This window comes from Leptonotus elevatus, chromosome 6 (genome assembly GCF_054856555.1).
Source record: "Leptonotus elevatus isolate MCC_2025b chromosome 6, RoL_Lele_1.0, whole genome shotgun sequence".
Taxonomy (NCBI): Eukaryota; Metazoa; Chordata; class Actinopteri; order Syngnathiformes; family Syngnathidae; genus Leptonotus; species Leptonotus elevatus.
This window is the reverse complement of record NC_141244.1, coordinates 16862677-16881537: the sequence shown is the minus strand read 5'-3', so window position 1 is coordinate 16881537 and position 18861 is coordinate 16862677. Positions and strand designations below refer to the sequence as shown.

The following is an 18861-nucleotide window of genomic DNA, read 5'->3' as shown; positions in this document are numbered from 1 at the left end:
GTTTGTTCCTCAACGCTTGAGTAACTTTATTTTTATGTTTTAAACAAAGTGGTCAAATGTACTCAAAACTCTACTTGTTGTGGGAATGCTGTAGGATTCCCACATATGTTATTGTGATTTTTATTCTCCACCCTTTTTTGCCGTGTAACAACTCCCACATAATAATTCAGATTTACACCGTTTGCTTCAAAAATTCACGCCTCCCGGGGTTTATATCGTCTGATTTCACATTGTTTAACAGTATTCACACAATTTAACGTTAAATATCAACTTTTCCCCATTCATTTTCAATGGGACAGGCATGGACATTTTTCCAAGTCCCACTTTCCACACCCACTTCAATACATACAACTCATCATCATTACCATCTGTCTGATATTGCTCAGTGGTGCAGTTGGTAAAGTGCATTGTCCAATAACCGGGAGCTCGCGGGTTCAAATCCCACCTTCGACTATACATTGCAAATATATTATGTATACCAACTGGCTATCAGATCAGGAAATGGATTATAATTTCACTGAATGAGTAAATGCATGCTAGCTTTCAGAATCAGTTGACACTTTTCAAAATGAATACTCCATTAGGCAACAAGTCAAGTAAGCTCAGTGGTTAGAGCAATTGCTTCCACCACAGTACCTGGGTTCAAACCCTGCTTGGACCACATTTTAGTACTTTAGTAATTTATCTTTCAATTTACTTTATAAGCAACATGCATTCAGCTAATAGCATTCAGCTTTTATTTAATTTATGCAAAAATTGCACTTTGTCTAGTAAAATTAGTTTTTTCACGGAAATAAATAAAATAAAAACATATGTTTTTTTTAATTACCTTAATCATTAATTGCACTTACAATTGTCTGGCTATTACAACTGTCCAGAATCCTACAGCAAACATGACTCCAATGAAGCTCACGTGACTAAAAATTCCTTTAGGTCAGAGTAATTCATGTCCAAATTCCATCCATCCATCCACAAGGGTCGCGACTCGCGGGTTTGCTGGAGCCTATCCCAGCTGCCTTCGGGCAGTAGGCAGGGTACACCCTGAACTGGTTGTCAGCCAATCCTCATGTCCAAATTCGAAAACAAAACATCCTCTCATGTGGTTCATCAGTAGATACCCGGACATCTTTGACAAAAAGCTCATTTGTGTCTACAAAACTGGGTCATGAAACTGCTACAATGTAAAAGTAAAAAAAATAAAAATAGGGTCTCGTATTTTGACATAGTTGACTCTAAATTAGATTTTTAAAGACAGTTGTGCGTGTCTGTGTGTGTCCCCATTCATAGTCACCATGGTGAAGTCCTAAAAGTCGCCATGACAACTTCATCCCCAGCCATGTTGTGTGCCAAAACACGCAACTGTCTCCTATGCATCACCACTGTTCACACAAACGCTCATGGAGTCACTATCGCACACAACTAAGACACCCACGCGTGCAGCGACGTGTGTGACGCTTTTAAAACGAGTGTGCGCAGTATAAAAAAAAAAAAAAGTGTTTATGACTGTTAAATTGGTACGTTGCGGAGCAGGATGACTGAAACGAGTCGCTTTTAGCTCCTTTGTATTTTTATTCCGCACATTTTTTTTTTAAATAATTGACCCAAAAAAATCAAAGTGTTATATTGGAACGAGAGACTCCAAAGGCATGTGCCTCAAGGTGATGCCACCCTGGGGAGCTTTCCCCACTAGCCCACCCCACTCACTCACCTCTACACAAACACACACACACACACACACACACACACACACACACACACACACACACACACACACACACACACACACACACACACACACACACACACACACACACACACACACACACACACACACACACACACACACACACACACACACACACACACACACAGCTTGCCTTGAGCACATTTTACTCCTCGATGGTCGCCCCCTCCGTGATCTCTTCCTATATCTGACCCATTTTCCTGCGTGCGCTGTAGTCACCCGCTCTGCCACACGCCCACCCCTCTGTGTTTCCACTGGGGTGGAAAACACAAGTAGAGTGGGAAAAAATGAGGGGTGGTCTCTATGGAAGATGAGTTGGAGGGGGGGGGGGGGGGGGAAGTATCAGGATGAGTGAGTCTGTCCATTAACCCCCCCAGGGGTGCACCTCGGGATTGGCCCTTGCACTGTGTGTGTGTGTGGGGGGTGAGAGAGAGAAAGTTATTGGAAGGATGGAGGAAGAAACAGCATTCCCTCTCTATGCATTGCACTAAACCAGACTTTTCAGTTTAAACTGGCATTTCAAGACAGGAATAGCACATAGCATACATTGAAAGAAAAGAACTAAGCAAACTAATTATGAGTCCTCTTGAATCCTTTAAAAGTCATCTTATAGGCTGTATGGCTAAGCTACATTTCTTCTTCTGGCCTAAAAAAACACAATTTAGAGGACAATGATTGGTTTTAAGGGTGGAACTTCTTTAATATTAGGCCAGGCAGCCCTTGTTGTCATGGTTACAATAATGCCATTGTGCGCAAAGCTAAGAAGGCACAAATATAAGATTCCGCTTTCTCTCTGGATGTCATTATATCCCTTTTGTATTTGAATATTAATTCATTTTGCTGAAAGGAACGTAATACTTTTCGACATTTCTGGGCCACTCATGATAATAGACCGCAGGAGCGACTTCTTCCCATTCATCGTTGTTATGTACAGTGGACCTCCATCACTCAAACGGCTTGGAATGTGACATTAATATTACAAATGTTCAAAACAAACTATTATCCAGAAATCAAATGAAAACGGGACAAGACAAGAGCAAATTATTGCATTTATAAATGTGTGTTTTATTTGATGATGATGACCCAAAAAGGAAAATAAAATGACCGTAGAACTAAATTAGGAACATCTTGCCGAAACTTGCATATTTTTTGGGCCGATTTTCCCAGAATTTGTCCGATAGTTATTGTGCATCCTTCGATCCAATGATTAAATCCATCTGTTGTGATTGTGTTTTGGGTTGGCTATGATGTTGGTTTATCATGCGTATGCAGTTATTATGCTTATGCAGGTCAGGGGCTCATTGTGTTATGGATGTCTTGTGCTTATGCGGTTACTATGTCCCTTATGATGATAATGGGATACTGTGATCAGTTACTATACACCTGCCTTTATTCTGTCATATAGAATTGTGCATTGCCATTGCGAGAGTTACTGAATGAGACAATTTTCAGTATGTTGAGGTTCCATAGCAGAGTTTTCGCTTAGCACGTCGAGGTTTCCTATCCTAGTCCTACTCTCAATCGAGATTTCACAGTCAAGGTTTCTCCGTCAAGGATTTTCTTTCTTTCTCTGAATCCAGTACTGCTCTCTGTTGTTACTTAGTATTTTTCTATATCTGTTTTTCAATTTCTGTGTCATTTCTGTGTTTGAGTCTTTTGACATCACTTCTGTTCTGCAGCTACACAAAAGATAAGAAGTTTGTTTTGTATTTTGCAGTAAACACTGTACACTAAAACTGCACATTTTTAAGGTACACTTGTGACATCATCTTGCTGTCTAACCAGGATCTTCATTCTGCTTCACATGTGACGTGGATGGATGGTTTATTAAGGCAAATGAGACGGGCTTCCTTAAACACAGCTTTAGACAGATTTGTCAGCAATATTTGTGAGAAGCTGGCCTTTTCCACACGCAGAAAAAAGTATTTATATTTATTTATATTTATTCATTTACATTTCTTCAGTTTACAATGGAATCTACCAGGTCTGTGCACATCTTATGGTGCAACTGAAAGACCCTGTTCCGTATTTATCTGTGCCGTATTTGATTCCTGAGTCCTTTGGTTCCAATTGAAGAGAGTCGCGGTCCGGTATGGTCAAGGTAGCGATAACGCCGCCCACTCTCCTCTCACTTGCTGCTTGCATCCTGTCGTCTCATGATGTAAATGGAAGTGAGAGAACGCCCACTCTGTCCTCATTGCCATGACAATCATATGACACAAGTACTGCGATGACACACTTTCATGGAGAGAATAAAAAGTCATAAATAGCAGCTTGGTGTGCGCCATGAAGAACTTTATTTTGACTGTGTAAAAAAAGAAAAAGAAAAAAGTTTGTTGCCTACACGTCTGCGCCTTTTGTGTGGAGCATATTTGCTTATTCAAATGGTGGAGGCCCCACCAGTGGAAGACTGCGTGGGTGTCTGTGGCGCGGAAGTGTGCACTTTCACTGATTGTTCTCATGTACATACGTGCACATCTGGATTTTGCGTATGTGTTATTCCTGGAAAGAGAAGTGAGATGGACACTTCTGCTTTTTGCTAAAATTAGACCTTCCACTGCAGCTTGCATCACTTCCTCTTCGACATGCGTGTTTACTGCACTGTATAACCTAACGCTGCTGAACAATTTCCTTATCTGGCTTTGCGTGGTTGCTGTGTTGTGTGTTTGTTTTATTGTGTGTGAATGGAAAGCGTTTTATGTCACGGCACTGCCAGTGGGCCGGAAAACAGCTGGTGACTCCCGTCAGAGCTTAGGGATGCGCACTGTGCTGTTTTACATAAGTTGTTATATGTATGTACATCTGCGATAGTATACACACAAAGATAGACCAGTGTGAGACTTCTTGAGAAAGAAACGGAAAGTGGTGTCTCACCACGTGACGTCAATTTCTGGTGTTTTCCAAACCAAACTGGAAGCAACGCAGATGAGGATGTGATGTCATCGTCACCGTCAGGCTTACTTTCTCGCGTAAACCTCACCTCCCTCACCACTCATTTGGTGTTTTCCGTCTATATTTCCACCTTTTTTTTTTTTAACGTCTATCTCCTCCTTATCGCTCCACCTTGTGCTGTCCCGTATGGGAGTAGGCGGCCACTGGCTGGTATTTTATTTTTTATTTTTTTTATGAATGGGATGTGTTGTTTACTTACTGACGGAGCTATTTCTGTCAGTGCTGGATGATGAGCACACAGTGTGTGTGACCACAGCAACTTCCTCTTCCATCGCCCTTCCTCTGCTGGTTTGTGCGTAACTGAGCAGGTTGTAAACTTGTGAGTGCGTATCTATTCACGTGGGTGAGTGTTAAGAGTTCTCAGTTTGATGGGAAATTTCAGTGGTGCAGCAGTGCAGAGATAAAGATGAAGAAAAATAAATAGTGTATAAATATATATATATATATATATATATATATATATATATATATATATATATATATAAATCTTTACAATAATATGTTCTATGTATTCTGATTAATATTGTCAGGGCTCAGGTGTAACGACCAATCACTGCTCAGCTTGCAAACGTCACATGACCAAATTCAGAAAACAAGTGAGCCGCATTGCTTGTAAATGCACCAGGGGTTAGCAACCTTTCCTGTCAAAAGGGCCATTTTTGGCCAAATAAATCTGTCTGGAGCAGCAGAACATTTGAACATTGTGATGAAGGAAACGGTGCGTTAGTGTTAGTATAATCTAATGTACTGAGAGCTAACAGAAAAATATGCAGTATCCAATACGTACAGATTCATTTTCTTCTGCCTTTCGTCTTCTTTTTGTCAGACTTCATTTTTCATACGTTTTTAGAATGTTCTGCCTTTATGTCAAATTTCTGACATTTTCTGCCTCTCTTCGTCCTTTTTTTTCTTTTTCTTTTTTTTACATTTTATCGCTATTTTTTTTTAAAAATCCATTTATTTCTGACTTTTTGCTACCAATTTTCTGACATTTTAGTTTTTTTGAACATTTTCTTTCCTGCCTTTTTCAAAATACATTTTCAGACTTTTTTTGGTGGGGGGGGGGGGGGGCAATTTTTGTGTAGCCAATCACGCGCCCGAGTGGTAGTTCCTGCCAACATTCCGGTCATGGTAACCCTAACTTGGACTTCTTCCCATGTAACCTTAATAAAATCTTATGTGCATGAAGCCTTAATAGTGATCGCCAGCCAAGGCCTTGACTTTACATTCCCCACAGGGGGATGTTACTTCATGGTGCATGCCTCGAGTGAAGCTCTGCATGTTTAATCAGTATGCCATGACAGATTTGCGGAAACCAGCCACATACAGTACTTGAACCTTCAACCTGTGCACATTCCCTTACATGTGTCACCACACAATGAGGAGCAATATTTGCAAATTGTACGCTCAATGGTTACATTTATATACGGCTATTCCAAGTGTGATATATGCCTGAAAGCCAACCCCCGGGGAAAATCTGTACAACTAATATATGCGCCCCATTTACCATTAATAAAGCGCCATTTGTCTGCAATCATCTATGCGTTCTCTTGCCACACATACAAGGCATTCCCTATGATTGTATTGCGTATATAGTGAAGTATTTTTATGCTCTTAACTCCTCATACAGCACTTCGACGGACACAGCTGAAGTTTAGATATTTTTTGAGCAGGTTTGTCTTATTTCTGCCCTGGCTCCCACTCAGTGCACAGCTAAATATTTCTGTTGCCCAAATTCAGTATTGACATCTGTGCCTGCCTGCTGTGAGCGCGTGTGTATTTGCGTGCGTGTGTTTGTGTGTTTGAACTGCTCTGAGGACATCCAGTTTGAGTGTTTCTCCTCCAATGCTCTTTCCGGTTGAGGAACAGTAGTTTTTCTGTCGATGGGGCTTATGGATTGGCACATTCAGCATCCCAGCCCCCAGTCACACACCCACACATGCAAACACTGGACCAAAGTAGAGTCTGACTTGTTGTTGTCTGGTGATAGGTAATGAAAATGTAGTTCCCTCTACTTTCTGTTTGCAGGTGGCATCATTCAATTGATTGGTTATTGCATGTTAGCTTGTTGCTAAGCATTCGGGAGAATTTAAGCATAAATGGCTCTTTCATAAAATGTTGTACATGCTCGATTTTGGCATTGGTTTTCATGGTTTTAAAGTCAATGATCGATACGATGGTCAGTGTTATCAACATACATTTGAACGGCTACATCAGCACAGACAGATGGAAGGTCATTTATATAAAGTGAGAACAACAAGGGCCCTAAAATTGAGCCTTGGGGAAGACCGGTGGAGAGATTAAGGGCTGCTGATTTACATGACTGGACTCTGGCATGTTGGGAGCGGCCAGAGAGATAAGACTCAATCCACTTGATTGCATTTGGGGAGAAATTAAAACGGCATAATTTTTAAAAACAGGATTTTGTGATTGACAGTGTCGAAGGCCTTTTTGAGTTTGAGAAACACAGCACCAACAACCCCACCTCGATCAAGCAGAGCTCTGATGCTGTCAGTGAGGAAACAGCGTGCAAGCGTGTTGATTAGTTATACCATATGAAAGGAGCCTGCTGTCGCTCAGAAATATCCATGCAGAGATTGGCGATACACACTGTAAGAGGAGTCATTGAAGTCACATCTTGTGCCTTGAGCTATGCTTTCAGTTGATTGTTCATCCTATGGCGTGTATACAGGTTCACAGAAAATTTTCACCTGTCAAATCCTACTGCATGTGATTCGCACATACATTTATCAGAGTGTAACGTCGTCTTATTTTCCTAGATGTGTTTGGGATGGAATTACTACAAGGAAACCACAAAACTAAAAATGGAGGAATATGTTTCTAGAACTTTATGAGTGGCAGTTGCTTTGCCCTTCAGGGGATTTGGGATCGGCCGGTATGTGTTTCGTAGTGCAAATTGGAATTTCCCTTAGGGACCCATAATGTTTCTTCTTTTTTTGCCACTCAAGATCTACTTGATAATCTGTTCTTTTGTCTGAGGGATGGTACTCTACCATTTCATCCAGCATTTCATGCATCTCTTTAGTCACAACAATTTCCCATTGGAAATAACAGTTTGACCCCGTAACTTACAGTATTATACAGCTTTTATCAAGCCTATGTATTAATCCATCTGAAGACTTAAGTATTACTGCTGGTATGAATTCTGAATTGTTACACAAGTTGTGTGTGTGACGGCTTTATGGCGCCATCACTGTTCACGTCGCCAATGTGTCTGTGCAGTAAAAGTCAATTAATTGTCTCATTTAATGAGCGGAGACAGTCACGGCACCATCTGAGAAGAAACGTACTCCGTGGCTTCTAAAGACAACTGCATTCATTTAATTTCGGAGTAATATTAATCAACTGTTTCCGACTATTAAAGCATCAACATAATTGACAAAAGCATGGTGATTTAATATGGAGTGTATAAACAATCCACAGTTGACACTAAGCTCAGCCTGTTGTTCTCTTTTTTACACGTATTAAATGCAGGTTATGAATCATCGTTGTAACAGCACAGCATGTACGTTTTTCTAGATTAATAATAATAATAATAATAATAATAAATGCATTCAATTTGTAATGCACTTTACAGTTCAAAAAAATCTCAAAGTGCTACAGATAAGGGTTAAAACAAATGACAGTAAATAAAACAGTTTAAACCATAAAATCTGAGTTAAAAAAAACAAAACTAGCAGGCCTTTTTTTTTTTTATATTCTCTGCGGGGGGAAAAATCACTAAACTATAACTAAAAGGTTTAGCGTGGCACAAAAACAATGAAAGGTGGAAAGCACAAATAAAGGACAAATTTAATGTTGCTGTTGTGACAGGCTATTGCCGATATTCTCCGCAAAAAAAAAAGAAAAAAAAAAGCTAAACGGAGATTAACTTACTTGAATATTTCTATGATGACAGAGAACATCTAAAAACTTACTTGAATATTTCTATGATGACAGAGAACATCTAAATTGTTACTTAAAAGTGGCCTGTACAGTTAACAATGGTTGTGCTAGTGACAGTTTCGCACTAAAGCATATTTCCATTCCATTATATAATTATTTTGAAATAACTCGACTCACTATAATAAAAAACAGCACGGAGTAAAACCTGTTTAAGAAGTATGAACTAGCCGCCCAGTTAAATAATAATACAACACATGGCGGTTGGCACTGCCTTGCAAATTATGTAATCCCGATAATAGGTGGACAACCCCCCCCCCCCTCCTTCTTTCCAGACTCATTATCAATTTAGTACTGTCAGGTAAATAAGCTTTTCCTCCCTGTGTCTCTTGTCATTCTTTTTTTAGTGACGTTACCCTCGCGTTGCTGACGGAATCTCCTGGAAAATACCTGTCATCGGTCACAAGGGCCACCGGACATGTGTCTTAGTGAGTGACGTCGCACGCACGTCTTACTCCAGCAATTTTACTATACACGCGGTAAGCCAGGGAAGCCCTCACACACACATCCATACACAGTCGCACTCACTAATCCAATTAGGACATTAGTTTGTGGCCTGGGCCTCATTGGACACATGCTGATCCAATTATTAGTGGATGGATTGGTCAGGCAATCCCAGTGTTTCCCTTCTCTAATGTTCTTAAGTGGCGCTGTGCCACCTCATACGCACAAAGGATCCCCCCACCCCCCCAATCCCCTATTTGCTACGTATGTGAACAAACACCCTGCCTGCCCCGATGAGTCAACCGAGGCATGGAGAACGCCAGGAATGACTTCCACTCTGTCAGCAGAGTTGCAGTGAGGAAAAAACCGGAAACTCAAGGCTTAACCTTGGGGGTAAGACACTTTCCCCTGCTTAGAACTCGTATAAAACTCCTGATTGTGTGCCAGGAATATTCACGGATGTCTACATTGGGTGACATCATCATCGATGCCAAGCAATCTACCAAGGGAAAAGGTCTTGGGGGGGCGGGGGGGGGGGGGTCGCTTTCACCCACCCAACTCTCAAAATCTCATTTTTCCTCCACTAACAAAACATTGACACCAATTTGGAGAGCGTGTGCTTGTGTGAGGATATTTCCTGAGAGGCTCGTCATCGTACAACACGCATAAATTAGGCACACTCCAAACAAGGACACGAGTCCATACAGGGGCTCTTATCTAACACTCGCTTGCGCAGTGAGGATGTGTAGGGCTTTTCGAAGCTCTTTTATTCACTTGACAAACGTACACATTTTATCGATGGTCATCTCAGGCGCCCGATTGAGTGCCCCGACCTTTCCACTCCCATGGGATGCGCTGTGGTTGTTAACGTGTCTCTCTTCACGGACACGCTGGCAAACGCACGCACGCACGCATTGGTCAGAACAACAATATTACAATTATAATTTTCCTTCGCTATATCACGGATTTTTAGCAATCGTTTTTCATGAGTTATTACAGTATACAGGCAGGTCGTAATTCTTCAGTATACTGTAGTACCACGTTATGCCACCACGTCAGGCAGCACTGAGCACAACTGGGTGTAGATGCAGTATAATTAAAAGCAAGAAGAAGAGGCAGAGAAGGTCCCCAACTCCCAGGCTCCAGTAATAGTTGTCGCTCCCACATAGCTGAGAGAATATATGCCTGTGATTATTGTTGTTTAAAGTAGCAGCTGTTTGAAGATGTGTAATTTCAAGTAAAAACGTCTATGCTAATTTCCATTAGCACACATAATGGCATTTTGCAATATGTTAGCATTAAAGCAACGGATTTTCTTCTGATTCAATTTGGTTAAACTTTTTGGTGTTTAAATATACAGGATTTATGTTAAACCTGAACTGGGAGTGACAAACAGCTTGCCTCTTCATTGGAGAGCAGGCACGAATACATACTTTAAAAAAGGGAGGTCAACCCCCCAAAAATGTATTACAACAATATGTTCTATGCAGCCTCACTAGTCTAAATATAGTATTTAGTTTGTGGAATATAATTAAAGCATTTTTTAAATTCATCTCAGGGGGCGGCCATTTTGCCACTTGCTGTCGACTGAAAATGACCTCACAGTTGCTCAGGTAACGACTGATCATGGCTCAGCTTGTGAATGTCACATGACCAAACTCAGAAAACAGGTGAACCGTGATTCGTTGTTACCTGAGACCGGAGCAACTGTGATGTCCTTTTTAGTCAACAGCAAGTGACAAAATTATGATTTTGTATTATTATTATTATTATTATTATTATTATTATTATTATTTTGTTATATTGTTCATTTTATTTTGTTTCGTTTTTATGTTTTAACCTCCCTGGCGTGTTCTGTGTTCTAGTTTGTTGTGTTTGTATTCAATCATCTCTCTTATTTTGTGTACTGTATTGTTTATTGTGTGAATAAAGAATATTAAAAATAAAATGGCTGCCCCCTGAGATAGAATAAAACCGGTTGTTTTTGCTGCTTAAAACACTATTAATCAGGATGCTGTGTTTAGACTAGTGTGGTTGACCTCTCCCTTTACGTTTATTTAAAGTGTGTGTGTGTGGGGGGGCTGAAAGTATTTTCAAAATGTTTTTTCAAAATTGCATAATTACAGATTCCACCCATCGCGGATGGTTCTGGAACAAAGCCCACTGTGATAAATGGAGATTCACTGTACAGCAAAAATGGAGAAGGCAGATGTTCTTATTTTCCATAGGATGTTACACATTTTGTGTGAAAATCCACTCGACATGAAAGATGCCAGCATGTGCTTTTGAGACCCCAAACAAAGCCAGCCAGCATGGCTTTCATCTTCTCCCCACAGGTTGTGTTTATTTCACTTTTAAGAAAGGAAAACATTGATTCTAAGAATGAATAATCTCATCTTTGTTCTTCGCTTGTATCATATATTGAACCTTAATGGATTTGCCCGTCACAAGGCAAAATTGTCGGCTATAAAGCGTAGCAATCAGTCTTGCTGTCGGAGGCACTTTAACAACTTGCAGACATACAATCACATCTCTATTTGTGATGGGCCTTCTTTGATCGACAACAGAGGGGGAGATTGGAGTAAAATAATCACATATAACAAAGCCAGCGTATTATGCAGATAGTGGTTTGTCTGTGGCCAAAATATCTCGGCTGTGGGAGTGAACGACATATGCTTGCAGTGCTCCGGCGTGGATGACATGGAAAGTGAGGAGAAGAGGTTTCAGCTGGAGGGGACAGCGCGGGGGGGGGATAGCACATAGCCCTGGGGATGTCTAAGCATGTACAATGCAAGTGTGTTTGTGCGCGTGTGTGCACGTGTGTGTGCGTGGCGCACGCCCGAGGTAAAGCAGGGGATGTTGAAGCTGATTTGTTCTGATGGACTCAAACACAGACACAGACTCTGCCTGTGACTCACAGACGAGACACAAGTATCCCTTAGGGAGCAGCCCAGGGCGCGTGCATACACACACGCACGCACACACGTGCTTGCCAGGTTACATATCTGCTTGCTTGTGGATCTCGTTCTAGCGGTGATGTGAGGTGATTGTCGTTTGACTTCAATTCTTCATAGTTGCATTTGAAACTTAGTCTCCCTTTAGTCTCCCTCCCATCAGGGAATCTGCGAAAATAGGATTTGTATCAAACGAGGTTACTTTCTCACGTCTTGTTCAGTGTGACAGGGGCATAAATGTATGAAAGCACAATGTCCAGTTGTGTTGTTGCCTATAGTGTGAGTCATGAATGGTGCTTATTGAGACAGCGCGGGCGCACGGACGCTTCCTCTGGAAGTTTCGCAAAGCCACTTGAGGGTACGCGCACAATAAAGACGGATGATGAGGCGAGATGAGGATGCCAAAAGCCCTCCGGTTATTGCCCCCGAGTCCGATTCTTTGCCGCGTTCCCTCCCTGACTTAACTGCCTGTAATCGGACATTCAAAACGCGAGCGAAACGACTTGAGCTGCGGTTTTGTCGCGTAGCCGGAAACGCACAACAGCGTTATGAGCACACACATTTGCCTGCACGCTCACAACAAGATGGAGGCACGCAATTTTACATAGTCACATTAAGACTCACAAAGCGCCATTGGCTTAATATGAGCTGTGTGTGACGCCAACCGTATGCTCGTTATAATAGCGCTGGGAGCATCAATGTGACAGATATCACACACAGGCAAACACAATGAATTATCGTTGGGTCATTTTGAGATCAAACCATTAAACACATTTGAATGCTCCTTTGTTAGCAGCAGAAAATGGCCGTGCAGTTGTGGCATGTGCTTTGTTAAAAGTGGGTTCCTAAATTCTGCAGATTTTTGTAGATGACTGAATAATAAAGGTGACATCCCAGGTCGCCGAGAAAGATGTGATGTACGGGTCAATATCACTCTGAGGAGTGTCCTCATTAAAATCACTCATTATGAAAACGTGCCCCAATGATGAAACTCTTATTATAAGGGGCCAAACATTTGTACACATACCAATACAATAAGTCTATTAAAATGTGTTTCCTTCATTTTGTATGATTATTATTTTGAACCGGGAAAACTCATTTTTTGATTTAAAAGATGTGTGTGTATTGAATCCAACAGAATCGCATTGTTCCACTTTGAAATAAATCAAGATACGTATTGAATCGTCTTCTATTGGAGAGATATATCTTAGAAGGAAATGGTACATTTACAGTACTGACAAATTCATTCATATATTATGTAAAATGATAACAAAAAGGTATCAGACCCTCTCAAACTGAGCCGTACCATATCGAAATCGAATCAGGAATCTCACTGAGTCGAACCGAATCGAATCGAATCGTTCCCCCTTCAAATCGAACCGCCCCTAAATCATTTTGCACCCACGTGTCGAAAAACCATATCCAAACATCATTTGCGGAGAGATGCACACCTCTCAGATTTACATAATTTTGGCATGTTCCACACGCTGTTCTGTGCTACAATGCGGTTAAATCATTGTAAATATTTATATATTTTTTTATCTGTTTATTTTCCACAAGTTATTTGATAAAACTAGTTGTTTTGATCATGTGTTCCTGAAATTACTATCCACCCTATTATAATTATATATATATAATTATATATATATATATAGTAGCGGTGTTAGAAAAAATCAATTCGGCAATATATCGCGATATTACAGCGCACAATTCTCAAATCGATTTTTAAACATCAATTTTTTATGGCAATATTCAACAAAACGTCTTACTTAGGGTTAGGATTCCCACATTAAGCACGGAAGAATGTTATATTAATGGAACATTAAGCCTTAATATTTAATTTCAGTGCAGTTCAAACATGAAACAGACTGCAACCTGTTTGCTAAATGCAGTGGCTCAGTTATAAGCCTGATTTTTCAGATAAATAAATACATTTTCATACAAATCTTACCGTGTACATGTACAAGTTTACTGATTAGTACTTTCCAAATTTGAGTAAAAAAAATAAATCGCAATAATCAATTTATGGATTCGTATAGGGATTAATCGAATCGAATCGTGACCTATGTATCGTGATACGAATCGAATCGCCAGGTACTAGGCAATTCACACCCCTAATAATAATATATCATTATAATATATATAACTGCCCCTTTACAAAATCCTTTGTTTTCAGTGACAGTATGGCAATTCTTTCTTCATTGAATGTTGGCTAGTTAGAGTAAATATTTATGCATGTTTCATAATTTTCTTCATCATTTGTGAGTAGTTGGACGTTGTCAAAGATAACGTGTCCTCCCTGTCATAGGGAAATATCAGTTGATTTAAAAACCTTTCAGAAATTTGAAATATATTTAGTAAGCAGTACACAGTCTAGTTCAGATAAGTGAAGGGCCACCATCTGCTCATAAAAGTTCTAAGATCAGCCGAAAATCTTCACCCTGTCATTGTCCACCCTGTCGGCATATGTTTTTGTGAATTTGGCAAAATCTCAAATACACCTCATGTTGGTATTGGCTCATAACAGAGATGGGTTAGGTGAAAATGGGTTAAATAGCTGCTGGTTTGACCATTCACTCAGTCTCTTTTCACTCTTTGCAGAAGTCCGGGTAGTTGTTGAGCTATCCATATGTAAATGTGTCTATTGTCCCTCATGGGTCACTGTAGGTGAAATGTGGGAACTCATGACAGCAGAAGGATTCTTTCCATTGCTTTGTGGAAGTGGAACATTGATTTGGTTGGTTATTTCCCAGAGAGAGAGAGAGAGAGAGAGAAAGGGAAAAAAAGTTGGGGATCAGGAGGATAGCAACAAAGACTTAAGAGCTTGCTTGTCTTTCCATAAGTGGGAAACAAACATGTGTTATGATTTAAAACAAACCATAGAGGGACTAATGGAGTGCTTATTTGCTAACATGCAGTGTGGATCTATTGTCAGAAGAAAATGCTTACGACTACCGGTAATCATGCACGTGTGTAATATTGTGTCTGTGAGCAAATGAATGTACAGTACTGCTTCATAGTAACTGCTTAAAAAAAAAAAAAAGAATTTCTTTGATCCTTCCTCGGGTCTCCTGACAACCTCACGACTCTAGCTGGATTCTGAAGTATTCGGTTTAGGTGAACAGTATGGGATTTTTTTGTTTTAGGTGAATTAATGAGTACACACTCACACTCACGCATACATGTACACACACACACACACACACACACACACACACACGCACGCACACACACACGCACACATGCACACACTCACGCATATACAAAATAAAAAATAAAAAGAGGGAGAGCAATGATGATGACATGTCGAATCGGTAAAATTACCGAATGAACAATATAGGAATGTGCAGTTCTACTAAAATGACCCTTAAAGGGAAAGTCATCCTTAAACATTTCTTGACGATATCTTATATGTGACCTTACTAGTCTAAACATAACATTCTGATTAATATTACATTTGTGGAATATGAATTATGAAGCAAAATCCAGCAGTTTTTATTCATCTCAGGGGGCGGGCATTTTGCCACTTGCTGTCAACTTTAGATGACATCACAGTTGGTCAGGGTTCAGGCAGCGACCAATCACATCTCACCTGTTTTATGAAGCTGAGCTGTGATTGGTTGTTACTTGAAATTTCACTTGACGGTAAGTGGCAAAGTGGCCACCTTCTGATATTCATAACTAATTCCACTTATATTATAATATTAACCAGAATTCCATAGATCATTTTATTGTCAAGATTAGTTTTTATGTTTTTTGGGGTTGACTTCCCCATTAAACGTATAAAAAGCAAAATTTTGCATTTTTTTCTGGGCTTGGACTTTTCTGACTGACCCAGAAATCTAGAATAACCTTTTGTAACAAGTGATGTAAAAATGACCTCAATTATAAACCGAGGATGTTTTGAATTAACTGCTGACTCATTTTGCCTCCGTCACTCTCGTACATTTTCTTCTGCATTCCTTTCATCTCTTCACTCATTTCTTATTTCCCCGTCATGACTTCGTGAGAGTGTAAAAGCAAAACCAAGGTTGAGTTTTATTGCAGCCCCCCCCGTCTGCTTTTAGGTAAATATTTGCAGCACGTGTCCAAAGTGAGGAGCAAACCTGACCACTTAGCTATCCCAGGAATGCACTGCATCATCACTTCCTGGCCCGATAACGCTGGAAAAGCCTGATTCCTATCACCCGCTGTGTCGTAATCGCCCGCTGTTGATGTGTGTGTGTGTGTGTGAGGACTGCAACGTGTTGTGTCCTCATACCATAATAGGCTTCCCTGAATAACTGTCCCATAATTCTAAACCTGTGAGGGGATCCAGCTGGCTCTGGCCTCAAAAGGAAGCGAGCACGGGGGAGACGACTGCCGCGACGCTCGCCGCTCCCTCGCTCGCCGCTTCAAACGCTCGCTTGGCTGGACTGTAGTTCACCTTCTGCGTCAGACTGAAACATTTCCACAAGGAATTCCAAGTATCCTCCAAGATATCTTCCTGATTCCTAAAGGCTTCAGTAATACGCTCATCCTTGTCTGGAACTTCCGCCAAGAAACACATCGGCACTACTCGCACAACCCGAGCAGGCCAAGGAGAAGAGACACTTGGCCTGGGCTGATTTTACATCATGACAGCGCGGCGGCGGAATGCTGTCGTAATCCTGGCCGTGCCGAATCACGAGTGATGAAATCCAGTGGTGATGCTGAGTTGGCGGCCACACACTCGGGAATACCACAGAGGCAACAGAATATGCGCAATATGTTCTGAGGGGAGGGAGGGGGGGGTGGGGTATACATAACGAGACACACAAGTCACAAGGACAGTAAAAGCGAGTAAGATGGATACGCCGCTGATAGTTGGCGTCTTGTTAAACTTGAATAAGTACATGACACCTCGTCCTGTCAGCACAGAGACTCTCACTTGGTTGCTTTTGGGCCTCGTCCCAAGCAGACTCGCATGCTAGCATCTTCATTTTTCCACTGACCACGGTAATAAGAGTTTCCTCGCTCGACCCGCCTGGATGTGAAACCCCAACCTCAGAAGTGTGAGGCAGATGCGCTAACCACTAGGGTACCGTGCTGTTTTTGCTGTCCTTATTTTGCTTAATTAATTAATTAAAGGAGCAATATAATAATAAAAAGCCAATTTAAGTTTATTGCTGGTTTCATTATTCACGTGGTTGCCCAAATCTGACACATTTTCTTATTCATTAAGAATGAAACATTTGAGTCATATCACTCACAAAAATATTTCAAGCCTAACTTAAGATTTATGTAATTTTTTTACATGGCAAATTCCCATTTACTTTTTTTTTTTAAAGATATTTTTAATACAAACCAACCAAATAAACCTTATATGATACATATTCATTAGCCTATTTATTTGAAATGCATAATCCTCAGGTTTATGTATTTAGTATTAAAATATATTTATTTACACTAAATTAATAATAATGAGGGTATTTCTTTAAAATACATGAAGTATATTGTTTGAATTGCATAATAATCAGGTTACATATATATATATATATATATATATATATATATATATATATATATATATATATATATTGTTTGAAACTATTAAAATATTGCTGCCCTTTTGTTTGAGATGAACTGATTTTTTATATTTATATATGTTATGAATCCGCAGAAAAGACATAACATTTAAAATATATTTTTGTTCCACGTCTTTACATGCATTGTTGGTCAATAATGATTGTTTTGGAGGGGGCATATATATTCCTCTAGCATGCATTCAGAACCATGCACGGATTAACAGGAAGATTATCATCAATCATAATATTGCTCCATTAAGAAAGGTCAGCTGTCTGATTATGGGATGCCGTCAGAGGGCCTTGCATGTGCTTTCGTGGCATCAGGGGAACCAGTGAGGATTGTTTGAATACTGGAGCCAAAAATTAAATATCTAAATCGGAACATCCTTATGGTTATACGATACGGAAACCGACAATCATCTGATGGAAATTATGCTTTCAGAGTTGAACAAAAACGTCACTGTCGTTATATCAGGCAAGATTTCATCTCGGAGAACATCTTAAGGATTGAACTATGCGTGCCTTTGTGTGTGTGTGTTTGTGTGTTTATGTGTGATCCATCGCCACAGAAAATCAACATCAATAAAATATGTCATTTAATTGGTCTTCATGGGAAGAGACTGACCTCCCAGGCACATTTGTCACCCATGCCATTTTGTTATCGTCTTTTTAAACTTGTTTGATAGTTAAGGATGTTAAAATAAGGGATTGGCAAGTATTGACACCAGTTAAGAGTACTATAGAGTTCTCATGGAAGCTGCCAATACCACCCACCAATACTTAAAGCCCCAAAAAAGTCATTGTATTGAATTACATTTGATACATAAAAAGTACTAGAGCTTCGGCGCCAGTCCCAAATCCGACTTTTTAGCCCATCCAGATTGAATGTGGAACAGTCACAAAGCACATGAAATCCGCATGCGGGAGGTAGTTTCATGTCCGATTTGGACAGGATACGTCTCAGGATTTGACTGTCCTGACGTCACTCGGTTCGCTGCCCGGCTGTTTCCTCCCATGCTCGGCAGTCACTGTTATGTAAAAATGTTAAACTAATAGAAATAGTTCAAATGAATTTTTAACGTCTATAGCCGTCGATGGCAGTGAATGAGTTAATAGCCAGAGTTAGCGAGACATCGCTATTCTCATCCACAAACAGGTTACTTCCGTACTTTCTGACCCGCACCTTTTTAGCCAGACATTTTTCTTTATTCAACCCTTCCCTGGTTGCAATGTGGCAATCCAAACTCCCATTAACGTG

The 18861-nt window shown here is 40.4% G+C and overlaps 1 protein-coding gene across 6 annotated transcripts in view; it reads left to right on the top strand.

The window, feature by feature from the left end:
• alg2 (ALG2 alpha-1,3/1,6-mannosyltransferase) overlaps nt 1-18861 on the top strand; it is a 72256-nt gene that overhangs the window by 16307 nt on the left and 37088 nt on the right. For 3 of the 6 annotated variants that reach the window (XM_086077976.1, XM_086077975.1, XM_086077980.1), the window contains exon 3: nt 9007-9138. The exons of 2 other annotated variants lie outside the window; for them this stretch is intronic. The gene's annotated coding sequence lies outside the window, so the exon portion shown is untranslated. The remainder of the gene's footprint in view (nt 1-9006; nt 9139-18861) is intronic. One more of the 6 variants, XM_086077977.1, reaches the window with a different exon arrangement.